This window comes from Sphaerodactylus townsendi, linkage group LG11 (genome assembly GCF_021028975.2).
Source record: "Sphaerodactylus townsendi isolate TG3544 linkage group LG11, MPM_Stown_v2.3, whole genome shotgun sequence".
Lineage (NCBI taxonomy): Eukaryota > Metazoa > Chordata > Lepidosauria > Squamata > Sphaerodactylidae > Sphaerodactylus > Sphaerodactylus townsendi.
Genome location: NC_059435.1, coordinates 75,256,059 through 75,272,973, shown reverse-complemented (window position 1 = coordinate 75,272,973; position 16,915 = coordinate 75,256,059).

The window sequence follows — 16,915 nt, the reverse complement described above, 5'->3', positions numbered from 1 at the left end:
CACGGGGCGAAGCTGGTACAAAACCATGTCGATCCCAGTGGTTGTGCAGAGCACTTAGGTCGATAACCGAAGTGCGGAATCGACCGAAGTGATTTTGTTATCTGATTCTAATCTGGGCAGCTATTTATGGCAGGTGGGGGTGCCAGTTGCAGGCTGGGAAATGCCTGGAGTTTTTTGGGGGGGAGGGGTGGGGCGGAGTAGAGCCTGAGGAGAACAGGGTTTAGGGAGGGGAAGGGCTTCAATGGGGTATAATCAGTGGTGGGATTCAAATAATTTAACAACCGGCTCCACAGGTGGGATTCAAATAATTTAACAACTGGTTGTTTACAAGCACCATTTTAACAACCGGTTCTGCCGAAGTGGTGCGAACCGGCTGAATCCCACCGCTGGGTATCATTCCATAGAGTCCATTTTCCAAAGTGGTCGTTTTCTCTAGGGAAACTGATCTCTATCACCTGGAGGTCCCTTGTAACCCCAGGAGATCTGCAGGCATTAGAGACTGACCACTCTAACGACAGGACATCTTTGCTGACTCACTCTGGCCAAAGGTTGATCTTAACTCTTTCACTGAGATTATTTCCATCGGCCTGCCTATTGAATCACTCTACCAAATGTCCTATTCAGAAGCGCGCAATAGGCTCAGAGATCGGCTTTTAGATCTAGAATTTGCAAATTTGCATCTAGCAGCCAAACGAACCTGCTCTCCAACACATACTCCTAATTCCATTTGAGCAGAGACGTATGGCCTATTACTTCCACACTTTAACGAACCTACGCGCAAGGAGAGCCCTTACCATTGCGCGATTCAACGTTATGCCCTCTGCCCTATTAAAGGGTAGGTTCAGCAACTTAAGACAAATCTGCAAGGTAATGCCATTGCAAACTTAATGTGGTTGAAACCCTGATTCACCAACTCTTGCACTGCACCAGATTTGATAACATCAGATCTAAATACACCAACTTACTTTTTTCCTTCCAATCTGGGCTGCCTGATCTGACTAGGCTATCTCTATTGCTAAACAACTCGGACCCCGGTCTTTGTGAAGAGATCGCCAATTTCATTGCGGAGGAATAGTTGAGGAGTTCTCAAGCAGGAACGCATTTGTTGTTAACAGCTCCCCCTGATGGGGCCTTTTTATTTACTATGTATTCATGCAATTGCTCCTGATTTATGTATTTCTTTCTGACTATGCCAATAAAGGCTTATGTATGTAACTTTTTCATTGCCACCAGCCCAGGATGTTTTTCAGGGAATAATGTGCTCATCCTAGAGAATTGGGACTTGCAGGAGCTGCCATGCAGGGACGTACTGCCCACAGGGACAGGGGGGGTCAACTGACCACGGGAGAAACAGCGGGGGGCACCCCCCATCCTCTCTCCCCCACACCGACCCGGCTCTGAAGAGCTGGGTCAGTGTGGGGGAGGTGCTGAAAGACAGGTGCTTGTCCAAGCCACCTCTTTCCCTCCCCAGGCCCTTGGGGGTGGGACTCGGGGGCGGGGGCAGCTTTTGGGCCACCTGCCCCAGTGCCCTGCCTCTACCAGGTAACTCAGGGCTGGAGGCAGCCTGCAGGGAGGCAGAGGCAGCGCAGGGGGATGGGTGCCATGGAACCAGGCCAGCTCAGGAGCTGGCCTGCCACTGCAGTGCCCATCTGAGCCGCCTCATCCCGAGCCCCGCCCCCAAGCCCGGGGGGGCATGAGGCGGGAGGCACCTGGAGGAGATGTTGTCCCCGGGCGCCATTTCCCCCCAATACGCCTCTGCTGCCATGTAGCAGCAGTGGCGTGGGAGGTTAAGAGCTCGTGTATCTAATCTGGAGGAACCGGGTTTGATTCCCAGCTCTGCCGCCTGAGCTGTGGAGGCTTATCTGGGGAACCAGATTAGCTTGTGCACTCCAACACATGCCAGTGGGTGACCTTGGGCTAGTCACAGCTTCTCGGAGCTCTCTCAGCCCCACCTACCTCACAGGGTGTTTGTTGTGAGGGGAGAAGGGCAAGGAGATTGTAAGCCCCTTTGAGTCTCCTACAGGAGAGAAAGGAGGGATATAAATCCAAACTCCTCCTCCTCCTCCTCCTCCTCCTCCTCCTCCTCCTCCTCTTCTTCTTCTTCTTCTTCTTCTTCTTCTTCTTCTTCTTCTTCTTCTTCTTCTTCTTCTTCTTCTTCTTCTTCTTCTTCTTCTTCTTCTTCTTCTTCTTCTGTTTAGAGTAGCCAATTCTGGGTTGGGAAATTCCTGCAGATTTCGGGGGGGGGCAGAATATGATGCCATGGGGGCCCATCCTTCAAACTGACACTTTCTCCAGGAGAACTGTAGTCCGGAGGTAACTTGTGATTATGGAACAGAAAGATGCCAACTTTGGGGAGAATATTATAGTCCCTGAAAGCTATGGTTACCAACTCTGGGTGGGGTAATTCCTGGAGACATGGAGTTGGAGCTTAGGGAGGAATAGTTCTGGGGAGGGGGAGGAAGTACCCCTGGACTTTATACCATGGAGTCCACTCCCCAAAGCAGCTATTTGATTTGATTTCTGCGGCCTGGATATCGGTCATAATTCCAGGCGATCTCCAGGCACTACCTGGAGGGTTGGCAACCCTACTGCAAACGGAAGTGGTCTGCACTCCCGTACCTGTTGAGCAGCCGGCCTTCTTCTCACGTTGCCAGGCCGCAGCAAGCTTGAAAAGGGGGAGTGAGAAATACTAGTGCCTATCACAAGTTATCAGCTGGGCTAGCAAAATGGAACTTCCATGTGCAAGAGCAGTGTATATGTTGAAGAGAAGCAAAACAGTAACCTGTGGTTTTGCCTTCATGCCCTGCTTGAAGTATCATCTGTCCACCATTAGAAACAGGATACTGGACAAGATGTGCCTTTGGTCTGATCTAGGGAAGTTGTATTAGAATAGACACCTCCTGTTAAGTCAGCCGGCCAATCAGGTGGCACCCCTTGAAAGGGGTGGCGCCTACAGAGGGGTAGGCTAGGGAGGGATTTCACCCAGACTCTGTGGTATACCATAGAATCAGCCTTCTGATTCTGCCCGTGGAAATCAGCTGTAGATCCCGGAGAACTCCAGACTTATATTGTGAAACAACAGAATGAAACGATATTGTGAAGCAATATAAGATCAGTGAGTCTGTTTTGGCGTTTTCGACTCTGGGTCCTTTTGTACGTTTGGGGACCCTTGTGATTCCTACAAGGGGTTTGTGAACTAGCCAGCTATTTTGTAACCAGCCAGCTATCTGAGCTGTAAGCCACTGGGATCCACAAACAGTGTAACTGGGTTGGATGTATTGTTGAAGGCTTTCACAGCCGGACTCAGCTGGTTGTTGTGGGCTTTCCGGGCTGTATGGCCGTGGTCTGGTAGATCTTGTTCCTAACATTCCACCTGCATCTGTGGCTGGCATATGCAATGCCACAGAGGATGGCATATGCCAGCCACAGATGCAGGCGAAACGTTAGGAACAAGATCTACCAGACCACGGCCACACAGCCCAGAAAGCCCACCACAAACAACTAACTGGGTTGGGTTTTAGCTTACCACCTGGGGGTTAGCACGAGAGGTGGGATCCAGCAGGTTCTCACCAGTTCCCGAGAGTGGGTTACTAATTATTTATGTGTGCCGAGAGGGGGGTTACTAATTGGGTCTGCTTTTCCGTTAGAAATCCCATTAGGTCCAAAAATCATAAAGTCCTGTTGTTTCCTATGTGGCTGGTTAGCGAAGGTAGAAAACGGGATCATTCTCCCTGTTGGGCTGTTTTGAAAACATGTTTTAGAAATATGGTAAAGTTCCTTGTTTAAGGAAAGTATCCTTCTTTTGATTTCTAGAAACAAAATTAAGTATTTGAAAGTATTAAGTATTCGACAGGCAGTCAGTTAGAGGAGAAGTAGTTGCTTCTGTTGGCACTAGACGATAGGACTTGCTATAATGAGTTTAAATTATGGACAGAAAGATACCAGCTGGAAATTACGAACTTGGTTTTTACAGTAAGAGGTTTTTTTTTACAGTAACAGAGAAATTATTAATGCCCTCGCCTCGAATGCCTTGGCCACGCCCCCCCAGAAGTGCCCCCCCCCCCCCCCGCCCTATTGGCTTAAGCACCACTGTTTCTGAATCCCCACCTCACCCTGGGAACCTGTTACTAAAATTTTTGGATCCCACCACTGGTTAGCACCCCACTAGGGTGGTGCCTAAAGTCGGGGGGCCCTTTGCTAATCAGCAAGGTGGTCCAAGGCAAGGTCTCAGCTCTCCATCTCAGCCCAGTCCCGCTCTGTCCCTCATTTATGGGCTGCGGCGTCCCCCCCTTGCGTTCTCCGGATAAACAGCTCGGGGTAAAGGCCTTGCTGCACATTCTTTATCCAGCAAAACGCGCTGCCGAACGGGGAAGGCAAAGTCTGTGGCCTGGGGCGCCGTGTGCGGAGGAAAGCGTCTCCCACCCTTTGCTCGGGCTTGTTCGAAGTATGTGGCGGCAGGAGCAGCAGCAGGCCGCCTCCTGCCTCGGGAGGGAGGAAGGAATGGCCCGCAGTTTGGTCAAACCAGCAGATCGGGTTGGAGAGGGAAAACAGGGGTGGGGGAGGGGGCTGGATCTTGCCCCCCCCCCCCGTCCAGCTTGCTTTCATTGGGATCCTCAAATGCTTCCACAACTTCACATATTTATTTTTATTTATTTATTTATTTATTGTTTCGATTTGTATACCGCCCCATCCCCAAGGGGCACTGGGCGGCACAACAAAGTCAACACATATACAATTTATACCAAGAGATCACAATAAGTGGGATCCCCCTTTCAGGTGGGATCTACAGGAATTGCAACTTATGTTTTGGGTCTGAGCACATAGAAACAGTCATAGAATCATAGAGTTGGAAGAGATGACGAGGGCCATCCAGTCCAACCCCCTGACGAACAGGAATGCACAATCAAAGCACTCCTGACATATGTCACCACACACAAGCCTTTATTGGCATATAAAACAGGACAAACTTTCAAAACAAAACAAGGTTAAGAAATGCAGTTAAAATTACTAATTTCCAGTATAAAATTTGCAACAGTTTCACAAAAGAGCACATCAGAGCTGTTCAGGAGACTGGGTATCTTATAACACTCATGCCACTGAGAACATTGCAAGAAAATGGAATTCATGTCTTTCGTGCGTATCTTATTGTATTTAGGGCATAGAAACAAAGAATGGTCAAGTGTTTCAACCGTAGTCATATCACATGAACACCTGACATATGTTCATCCAGCCTCTCTTTAAAAATCTCCAAAGAAGGAGACTCCACAATTCTCCGAGGCAGCGAATTCCACTGTCAAACATCCCTGACAGTCAGGAAGTTCTTCCTAATGTTTAGGTGGAATCTCTTTTCCTGCACCTTGAATCCATGACTCCAGGTTCTAGTCTCTGGAGCAGCAGAAAACAAACTTGCTCCCTCTTCGACATGACATCCCTTCCAATATTAAAACATGGCTATCATGTCGTCCCCTTAACCTTGTCTTCTCCAGACTAAACATCCCCAGCTCCCTAAGCCTCTCCTTATAGGGCATAGATTCCAGACCTTTGGCCATTTTGGTTGCCCTCCTCTGGACCAGTTCCAGCTTGTCGATATCCTTGTGGAGCAGCAGTGGCTTAGGAGGTTAAGAGCTCGTGTATCTAATCTGGAGGAACCGGGTTTGATTCCCAGCTCTGCCGCCTGAGCTGTGGAGGCTTATCTGGGGAATTCAGATTAGCCTGGGCACTCCCACACATGCCAGCTGGGTGACCTTGGGCTAGTCACAGCTTCTCGGAGCTCTCTCAGCTCCACCTACCTCACAGGGTGTTTGTTGTGAGGGGGGAAGGGCAAGGAGATTGTCAGCCCCTTTGAGTCTCCTGCAGGAGAGAAAGCGGGGATATAAATCCAAACTCTTCTTCTTCTTCTTGAATCAAATTGGTGCATCTCCATTATAAAAATATACACGGTTGTTTTATTTCACCTTTGCTGTACAAATTCCCAGGCCACACAGAACAATTTTATATTTTCACGCTGCTCACTGATACCAATCCTGGAATGGCATTTATTTTATTTTATTTATTTCTGGAACTTATGCCCTGCTGCAGAGGCAGAATGAGGGGAAACTGCGTCCAGGGAGGACATGCGCCCTGCTCCCCTGCCACAACACCATCCACCCCTGCCCCGCCCCGGAATGCCGCCGGAATGCCCACTATGCCCCTCCGCAGCCCGGCCATGTCCCCTTCACTGTTCCCCCGGAGCTTCGCGCCCCACTCAGCCCTGTTGGCGCTACGCCACTGCCCTGCTGAATACAGAGGTCTCAGGGTGGCTTACAAAATTGAAAACAGCAGTTAAAAATCATGTAAACGCAATAATAAAAACATCACAAAACAAACTTCAAAAATATTACCCACCCACATACAACATGGCCGAGTTCTGAACAGCAGCGTTTGAAATACACTGCAGGACAACCAATGCGATAAAGTGGGCTCAGTTATTTGATTCAATAGTTATAGCCTTCGAACTAACAGTGTTAAGAGCAGGTGCACTCTAATCTGGGGGACTGGGTTTGGTTCCCCGCTCTGCCACTTGAGCTGCGGAGGCTTATCTAGTGAACCACATCAGTGAAGCACTTCAATACATGCCAGCTGGGTGACCTTGGGTAGTCACAGTTCTTCTGAACTCTCTCAGCCCCTCCTACCTCACAGGGTGTTTATTGTGGTGGGGGAGGGAAAGGAGATTGTAAGCCCCTTTGAGTTTCCTTACAGGAGAGAAAAGGGGGACATAAACCCAAACTCCTCCTCCTCCTCCTCCTCCTCCTGAAATTACTGATCTCCAGCCTACAGAGATCTATTGTTCCTCCAGAGAAAACTGCAGCTTTGGAGGATGGCTTCACAACCCTGCCAAGTTCCCTCTTCAGAGGTGGGATCCAGCAGGTTCTCACAGGTTCCCGAGAGTAGGTTACTAATTATTTGTGTGTGCCGAGAGGGGGTTACTCATTGGTGATTTTGCCACGTGATTTTTGCCTTAGTTACGCCCCTCCTCTCAGCAGTAGCGTGCAGAACTTGAAGCAGTCTAGCAGGAGGTGCACCGGCGTGCGTGGCAGCCTGCGCCTGCGTGCATTCGTTTCCTGCCCAAGGACCGGCGCAGCGGCTGCGTCCTTGCCACAGCCCCGCCCAGGAACGCCCCTCCCCCGGAATGCCCGGCCATGCCCCCATTGTGCCCCGCCCAACCCCATTGGCGCTACGCCACAGTTTGAATCCCACCACCATGGGAACCTGTTACTAAATGCAAAGTTGTTCACCGCCCTGAGCCCTCCGGGGGAGGGAGGTATGTAAAAATATAATCAATCAATTAATCAATCAATAAAAGTTTTGGATCCCACCACTGTCCCTCTTCCTCCGCAAACCCTGGCCTCCACAGGCTCCAGGCTCCAGCTCCCAAGAATTTTCCCAGCCCAGAGTTGGCTGGCCAATATGCGGGCTACAAAAGAAAGTCTAGTATTCCTCCCTTTGACTTGCAGAGTTTCTGCCTCCGCAATCCTAGAAGTCTCCCCGCCCACCCACCCTCCTCTTAATTCCACCTCCTGTACAATTATAACTAGCTGAGTAGCTGTCGGCCTGGCACAGGTTCAAGTCTCTCAAGGAAAGGAACAGGCAGCCGGGGTCCCCTCCGTTTGTTTTCGTGAATCAATATTTGCATTTGCTACGGCCGCCCAGAGGATTTGCCCACAAGTACTTGTTAGCGTCCCAGGTCAAAGGAATGCCCAAATGCAAAGAAGAAGAGTTTGCACCCACACGACATTAAAATAACATAACATTTAATACATTTATTTTTTCTATTTATTTATAATATACATTGGGCATGATGATTGAGAAGATTGTAAGATTGCAAGTGTCATGAACATATATTATTATTATTATTATTATTATTATTATTATTATTATTATTATTATTATTATTTTAATTCGGCTTAATAGACTGCCCAACCCCCAAAGGGCTCTGGGCGGTGTACAATGAGACATAAAACAAATACAATATAAGGTCTCATAAAATACAATATAACGATAAAACATTAAAATACATTAAAATACATTATACCAGCAATTCCAGAGAGTACAAATAAAAATACATGCCCAAATGCATGCAAAGATGGCGCCCAACCCAAAGGCCAGGGGGGCCAGCATTGCCCAAAAATGGATGGTATCAGTGATCAGGCAATGCCATTTGCATTATTGTTTCATGTTAGGTAGAATGAAGATAGTGATGCCAAAATACAGTGGGCAAGCTTAAATAGCCACACTGACAACGTGGATCGGGTCCCACAAAACAGGCATTTCCCGAGGAGCGGGTCTGGATTTTAGGACTCTCTGGACATTAGTCAAATATTTAATGGACTTGCAAGACAAGGTTTCTGTCTGCGGACTCGTGTACTTCTTATCAGAGGCATAGCAAGAGGGGAAATCCCCCGGAGCATCCTCCGCCCGCATCCCACCTCAGAACACCCCCGACTCGCCATGCCACACCATGCCCGCACACGCCCTTGCCACGCTCTTGCCACGCCCCCACCTGGTGCATCATGCCTCTCCACCCCCTTGGAGCTACACCTCTGCGTCTTATTGCTGTTTGTTTACACCTTTACATATTTGGGTGGTTGTTGCTACAGTAGACTATGATTGATTAAATGTGCCCATTTTGCATTTATATGGATTAGTAGATTATGTTGTAGCCTAGGTGTAGCAGGTTTACCTTCAGTTGTGGTTGCTTTGTAGCCTTGCCAGTTCTAGGTTGGGAAAATGCCTGAGTATTTTGGAGGTGGAGCCTGAAAAGGGTGGGGTTTGGGTAAGGTGACCAGATGGTCACCTTTGTAAACCGGGACGAGCGGGTAGGTGGGCGGCCGCACACGCGCGCGCAGCCACAGGAGCACACTGCCTTCTGGGGCGCTCCCATTTCCTGCCCTTGCGCCCCAGAAGGCAGTGCGGCAGCCTTCCAAAAATCAGGACACTTGAGAAAACCCGCAGGACGCGGGGCAAATTGGTTTAAGGCGGGACTGTCCCTCCAAAAGCGGGACGTCTGGTCAGCCTAGATTTGGGAAAGGGTGGGACCTCAGCAGTGTATAATGGCATCGAGTCCACCCTCTAAGGGAGCCATTCTATCCAGGGAAACTGATCTTGGTTGTCTGAACCTCAGTTGTAATAGCTGCAGGTGATGCCTGGAGTTTGGCCACCCTGCTGCTATGATGTTATACCCTGCTGAGCTCGCTATGCTGCCCAAACCTTGCTTTACACATGCTTCCCTCCCGAATCTCCAGGAGTTACAACCCCAGTTGTAATCGACTTGGTCGGATAAGGGGGGGGCTAACAATTGAATTAAATAAATAAATTGGAAGGGCCAGAAACAACCAAGGGGATGGCCTTGAGACCCAGCATGGTGTGACAGTGAAGAGCAAGTGGATTCTAATCTGGAGAACCGAACCGGGTTTGATTACCAACTCCTCCACCTGAATGGCAGAGGATGTGTTTTCCGCACTCCTACATTCCTGTTGGGTGACCTTGGGCTAGTCACAGTTATCTCAGAGCTCTCTCAACCCCACCTACTTAACACCTAGAGTCTCCTTACAGAAGAGAAAGGTGGGGTGTAAATCCAAACGACTCCTCCTCCTCCTCCTCCTCCTCCTCCTCTTCTTCTTCCTCTTCCTCTTCCTCTTCCTCTTCTTCTTCTTCTTCTCCTTCTGTAGCTTTTATCACTAGGAGCAGCAGAAGATTCCCCCCCCCCATTCTAAAGTAAACACAAGTGGGATCTTGGCACGGGCCTGAAGACTGATCCCTCGGCAAGCTGTTTCTCCTCCTCCGGCAAGTCAAAGCTGGTATCCCCACCTAAGTGTGCACGAGCGGCCGTGTGCTAGCGGAGCATGGGCTGGCAAAAGTCCAGCTCTTCTGCAGTTTGGGGAAGAAATCATTCACTGAAGCTGTACTCATGAGAGGCATCTCTTTGCCGGGGATCTGGCCCACCGCCCCCTTTATTGGTACCTGAGGTGCTTTCCCTTCCGGAAGTGTCCATTGCTAGAGAATGTCCCTAGTTTTAATATTTTAAAAAATATTTTTTATTAATTTTCACAATATATTAGACAAACATAGAACAAGATACAAACCAAAAAAATTTAGAACAGATAAAAGCAGAACAAGAAAGTAAAACACCGGACATTTACCCAAGACTGCGTTAATAGAATCATAACACAATGGATCCCAATGTGACATTCTAAGAATATCAGAGAAACCATCACAAAATATTCAAGTTGCTGTCTTCTGTCCACCAGCTCTAAATCGCCTTTACTGGTCAGTCTCTTATATCTTAATCATTATCAAATTAGGAATCCTCATGTTGTTTTACATGATCAATTTAGTTTCCTATAAAAAGTAAAATTCCCATTCATTTCTCATCAAATTCATGTTTTGCCCATCCATTTAGAAAATTTCTTACATTTTTAAAGGCCCCTCTGTCCTTTTGGGACTAAAGCAGAGATACAGGGGACTACCCCTGAACAGCGGGTGTTCCCATTGTAGCCGCTTAAGGTGAAATTGTCTTATTTTGTTCATTCATTTTTAGCAGGGAATTCAGATGCCACTCTTACCGTTGTGTTTCATTCCAGTGTTTTCCCATTATCCCACCCATATCTTTTTTTCCGACCTGATTTGTGGCGATGGTGTTTTGTTTTATTTTTAGCAGAGAACACAGGTTTTGAACCGGGCCGTCCAACCTGAAAAGTCAACACAATGTTGATGTTCCTCAGAACTGGTCAAATTTTCCTTCTTCCCTTCTGCTTAATTAATGACTTCTTTGCCTTCCTAGCCTAAGGTGAACAGATTGTCACCTTTTAAAACCGGGATGGGGGTGGGTGCGTGTGCGTGCGTGCACGGCCACAGGAGCGCACTGCCTTTTGGGGCGCTCCCCGGATTCCCACCCTGTCACAGGGTGGGAAATGGGAGCGCCCCAGACAAAATCGGGACAGGTACAAAACTCGCGGGACACGGGACAGATTGGTGTAAGGCGGGACTGTCCTGCCAAAAGCGGGATGTCTGGTCACCTTATCCTAGCATCACAATAATGAAGCAATGGTTGCATACGAGAGGATTGCGGAGAACCGTTGCTTATGTGAAAGTTGTATTAGTCTTATAGCAACTTTACAATGTAAAAATGGAATGGAATGAATCAGCAGGGGCATTGCCTGCAAAGGTGGATTCCGCACAGCAGATGCATAACGGATTGCAGTTGTTATAAAGGAAATCATTTTCCTTTTTTCCATTTACATGTGTTCCCTTCACCTGTTCAGGAAGCAATCGGAGTCTATGGAAACAATCTGGGTTGCTTTCACACCTTCGCACGGAGACGCTTCTCTGTGTCTTTTTAAAATTTCCTGCAATTTAATTTCCTGCAATATAAAAATGGGCCCCCGCAGCCAAGCCGATTGGCTGCACCTGTGTAGCTGTGCATGTGCAACACACAAAAAGGGAAAGAAAAGGGGACTTCCCTGCAATTGTCAGGCAATCATGAACATGTTGTTGCAGATTGGTCATACTTGCTGCCGGGGGAGGAGGGGACGTGCTTGGGGACTTTGTAGAAGAAGAAGAAGAAGAAGAAGAAGAAGAAGAAGAAGAGTTTGGATTTATATCCCCCCTTTCTCTCCTGCAGGAGACTCAAAGGGGCTGACAATCTCCTTGCCCTTCCCCCCTCACAACAAACACCCTGTGAGGTGGGCGGGGCTGAGAGAGCTCCGAGAAGCTGTGACTCGCCCAAGGTCACCCAGCTGGCGTGTGTGGGAGTGCCCAGGCTAATCTGAATTCCCCAGATAAGCCTCCAGAACTCAAGCGGCAGAGCTGGGAATCAAACCCGGTTCCTCCAGATCAGAGTGTGCCCGCTCTTAGCCACTGCTCTTAGCCACTACGCCACTGCTGCTCCTGTACCCTGTTGGGTGCTCAGAGAATCTGCCCACAATGTGCTGGGAGACCTGCACAGAATGGCAGGCGGGCAGATACTCCTTAGCAGCGGATGACGCGCAACTTAAAGGGAACGGGCGGAAGGGAGGGAAATCAAGCGTCTCCTGCCTGGTGCGTTCACACGGGAGCGCCTTCAACAAGGGATTGTGAAAAAGGATCACTGATTTAGCAATGTTTGAAAATCCCCGGCTGACGGGACCCATTTTAGGAACGGGACCCATGTGAAGATCCCCCTCCAAACGGTGTATATAACGTCCTTCGCCCATTGTACTTGGCCTGTGTGGAATCCACCAGAGTGAAAAACAGCGTTCAATGCCTGTCCTCCCTCACGAGAACTATGATTAGGAGTAGATTCATGTATGCCACGGTTGACTGCAGAGAGAACAGGAAGTAATTAATTAGGCTGTAAAACACAGGAACAAAGGGGAAACTGCTGAGAGAAGCAGAACTTCTGCTAAACAGGACTTACCTCAGAGTAAGCAGACAACCAGAGGTGGGATCCAGCAGGATCTCACAGGTTCCCAAGAGTAGGTTACTAATTATTTGTGTGTGCCGAGAGGGGGTTACTCATTGGTGATTTTGCCACGTGATTTTTGCCTTAGTTACGCCCCTCCTCTCAGTAGTAGTGCGCAGAACTTGAAGCAGTCTAGCGGGAGGTGCCCCGGCGTGCGTGGCAGCCTGCGCCTGCGTGCATTCGTTTCCCACCAAGGACCGGCGCAGCGGCTGCATCCTTGCCACAGGCCCGCCCCCGGAATGTCCGGCCACGCCCCCGTTGTGCCCCGCCCAGCCCCATTGGCGCTATGCCACAGTTTGAATCCCACCACCATGGGAACCTGTTACTAAAATTTTTGGATCCTACCACTGCATACAACTATATTTTGGCCACAGGAAGAGTCATAGCTGGATCTACTCGGGGAGTTCGGCACACTGCTAAATGCCACTTGCCAATCTCTCCAACAGATTCCAGAAGAGTGGCCCTTTGGCAACACAATACAAATATTTACAGGGATCGTTCTATAGTCTGGGAACTTTGGGGGTGCAGGGCTGGACTGCCAGGGCTTGGCTGCGTTGGCCACACAAAGGGGGAGAAATCCCCCAAGCGTGACCTGGAGATCTCCCACTTTTACCATTAATCTCCAGTTCCCCTGGCTGCTTTGGATGGGGGACTCCACTGCATGGAGACATTGGAACGGACCCAGAGGAGAGCAACAAAAATGGCAAAGGGTCTGGAGTTCATGCCCTATGACAGTGGTGGCGAACCTATGGCACGGGTGCCAGAGGTGGCACTCAGAGCCCTCTCTGTGGGCACGTGCAAACAGAATCCCCCCCCCCACCATCTAGGCTGGCCTGGGCTGCTGGGCTCAATTATTAGCATTAAACCCAAGACCTAGGTTTGGGGAAGCAGTGTAGGTAACCCTGTTAAGTGCTGTTAAACCCCACTGATTTTCATGCGAAGAACTAAAGCACGATCCTTTACCTGGGAGTAAGCTCAGTTGCTGGCAACAGGGCTTGCTTCTGAGTAAACCCTCCTACGGTCCTGATTTACCCGTTGGAAGAGTTGCACGGTTGCTTCAAAGCAAAGCTACCGGCTACCACCAGTCTTACTGCTGAGTAACACATGTCTCAGAGCCAACTGTTTTTTCTAAACTAAAACCTCAGTATTCAGGTTAACTTGCCGTGTTGGCACTTTGCGATAAATAAGTGGGTTTTGGGTTTCACTTTAGGCACTCGTCTCGAAAAGGTTCGCCATCACTGCCCTATGAAGAGAGGCTCAGGGAGCTGGGGATGTTTAATCGGGAGAAGCGTAGGTTAAGGGGGGGACCATGATAGCCATGTTTTAATATTTGAAGGGATGCCATGTCAAAGATGGAGCAAGCTTGTTTTCTGCTGCCTCAGAGACGAGAACATGGAGTAACGGATTCAAGGTGCAGGAAAAGAGATTCCACCTAAACATTAGGAAGAACTTCTTGACCATCAGGGCTGTTCGAAGGTGGAATTCATTGCCTTGGAGAGATGTGGAGTCTCCTCCTTCAGAGGTTTTTAAAGTAAGGTGACCGGATGGTCACCTTTGTGAATTTCAGGGCGAATTGGCGGCTGACTGCAGCGCAGCCACAGGAGGCCAATATTGCACTGCCTTCTGGGGCTTGCGGTTTCCCGCCCTGTCACAGGGCAGGAAACGGCAAGCCCCAGAAGGCCATGCTCCTGCGGCCGAGCGCGCGGGAGGCTGCCGCACTGCCTTGCACCCCAGAAGGCAGTGCGGCAGCCTCCCAAAAATCGGGACAATTTAAATAACCTGCGGGACGCGGGACAAATTGTTTGAAGGCGGGACTGTCCCGCCAAAAGCGGGACGTCTGGTCAGCCTGTTTTAAAGAGAGGCTGGATGAATATATGTCGGGAGTGCTTTACTTGTGTGGGGGGTTGGACTTGATGGCCCTTGTGGTCTCTTCCAACTCTATGATTTTATGCATTATGCCAGCTGAGGTCCGTCACCTTCTCAAACCCAGCCCTTTCCAGGCTCCACCTACAGAATCTCCAGGTTGTTCCCGGTTTGCCAGCTCTGGGTTGGAAAATACCTGGAGATTTTTGGGGCGGAGCAGGGTTTGGGGCAGGACTTCAATGGGCTATAGTGCCATAATCCAAACGGGCCATTTTCTCCAGGGGAACCGATCTCTGTCACCTGGAGATCTACTGAAATAGCGGGGCATCTCCAGCAATCATCGGAAGGTTGGCAACTCCAATTAATCGTCTGGTATGGGAGATCACGAGCCGCGTGTTCTTCTCTGTGTTCTTTCCCTTGCATTCTGCTATACCAGCTAGCATTCTTTCGCTTATTTAGGTTTCCAGAGGGTACCTTTTTGGATTTAGAAGAAGAAGAGTTTGGATTTATATTCCCCCCTTTCTCTCCTGCAGGAGACTCAAAGGGGCTTACAATCTCCTTGCCCTTCCCCCCTCACAACAAACACCCTGTGAGGTCGGAGGGGCTGAGAGAGCTCTGAGAAGCTGTGACTAGCCCAAGGTCACCCAGCTGGCATGTGTGGGAGTGTACAGGCTAATCGGAATTCCCCAGATAAGCCTCCACAGCTCAGGTGGCAGAGCGGGGAATCAAACCCGGTTCCAACAGATTAGATACACGATTAGATACACGAGCGCCTCCAGATTAGATACACGAGCTCTTAACCTCCTACGCCACTGCTGCTCCTTTTTGGTTGTTCATAACAAGATACTTCTGAATGGGAAGAAGGATTCAACAATGGAGCCAATTACTTAGGAGGTGGGGTGGGCTCACCTTTGCTGGAGGACTTCAAGCAGAGGCTAGACCACTATGTGTCTTCCAGCTGTAAATATTTTGCATTTTGTAGGGGTTGGTCTAGATGGCCTCTGAGACTCCTGTCCCTTCCAGGGTTCTGCCATTCCATGATCAGGTTTCCTTCCCTCCCACACCCCCACTCTGTTTTCCACATTTGCTCTCTGCCTTTGCATGTGTCCGGATGGAGTTCATTTGCAGTTGCATTTGAACATCTCTGGTTTTTTGGTTTGGTGGGATTTTTTTTAGCACCGGTAGCCTGGTTTTTGTTGATTTTCAGACTCGCTTCCTTTTTGTTGACAATGTCCCAGTGTTTCTGGATTTCAATGGCTTCCTTGTGTAGCCTGACATAGTAGCTGTTGGAGTTTTCAAGAACTTCTGGGTCTACCTAAAAGAGTCTATGTCTGTCTGGGTTTAGAGTATGTTCAGCTGATGATTATCTTTCAGGTTAGATTAGTTGGCAGTGCTGTTCACGTTCTCAGAAAATCCTCTCTCGCTGTTTGACAACTCAAGTAAATCCAGGAATGGGGATTCCAGTGTGATATAATGCCATAGACTCCATGTTCTTGAGCTGCCATTTTCTCCAGGAGAACTGATCTTTGTAATCTAGTGATCAGTTACAATTTCAGGAGATCGCCAGGCCCTGCCTGATGGATGGCAGCCTTAGGAGGGTAGAATCTACAGTGGGATCCAGCAGGTTCTCACAGGTTCCCAAGAGTAGGTTACTAATTATGTAGGGATGAGCCGCTGACCCAGCAGAACCGTAGGCAGAGTGCTTGGCATGCCGGCCCAACTATGGCCTTCTGGTCGCACCCGCTCCCCCATCCCCCACCCCCTGGTGAGTCACAGGTCATGAACTACCTGGCTCACAACCACCAGGTGTCCCAGACAAAGGGACAATGGAGCCTTTGCCCCCAGGTGTGGATTAGACCCAGACGCAGACATTTCCTCCAGCACGTAGCAGCCCGATGAGATCATGCATCACATGATGATCTCCCGGTCTCCCGCTCTCCCGCTCTCCCGGTCTCCCACCGATCCACCCCTTTACACGCCCCCACTAGAACCCTAATAAAAGGTGCCAGGAACTAGCACACGGCAGAGTTGCCAGGATCACGGGCCCCGCGCTCCCGCTGCTGGCTCTCTCCACCAGATGATATCTCCGCGTCTCGTCTCGTTCTTACGGCGACTCCGCGGGCACGACTACAAATTATTTGTGTGTGCCGAGAGGGGGTTACTAATGGGTGATTTTGCCACGTGATTTTGGCCTTAGTTACGCCCCTCCTCTCAGCAGTAGCGCGCAGAACTTGAAGGCCTCTAGCAGGAGGTGCACCGGCGTGCGTGGCAGCCTGCGCCTGCGTGCATTCGTTTGATTTCCAGCCTAAGTGACCGGTGCAGCCCGGCTCGCGACCTTGCCACAGCTCCCGCCCAGGAATGCCCTGCCCCCAGGAATCGCCTGCTGGCTACACGCCCGTGGAGTTGCCCCACCCAGCCCCATTGGCGCTATGCCACTGTTTGAATCCCACCCCCATGGGAACCTGTTACTAAAATTTTTGGATCCCACCACTGGGTCCTTTCCAGTTTTGAGATTCCACTGCATCCCATCCATCGTCACCGCCAACCTTCTGTTTGGCAAAGTCCTGACTCATC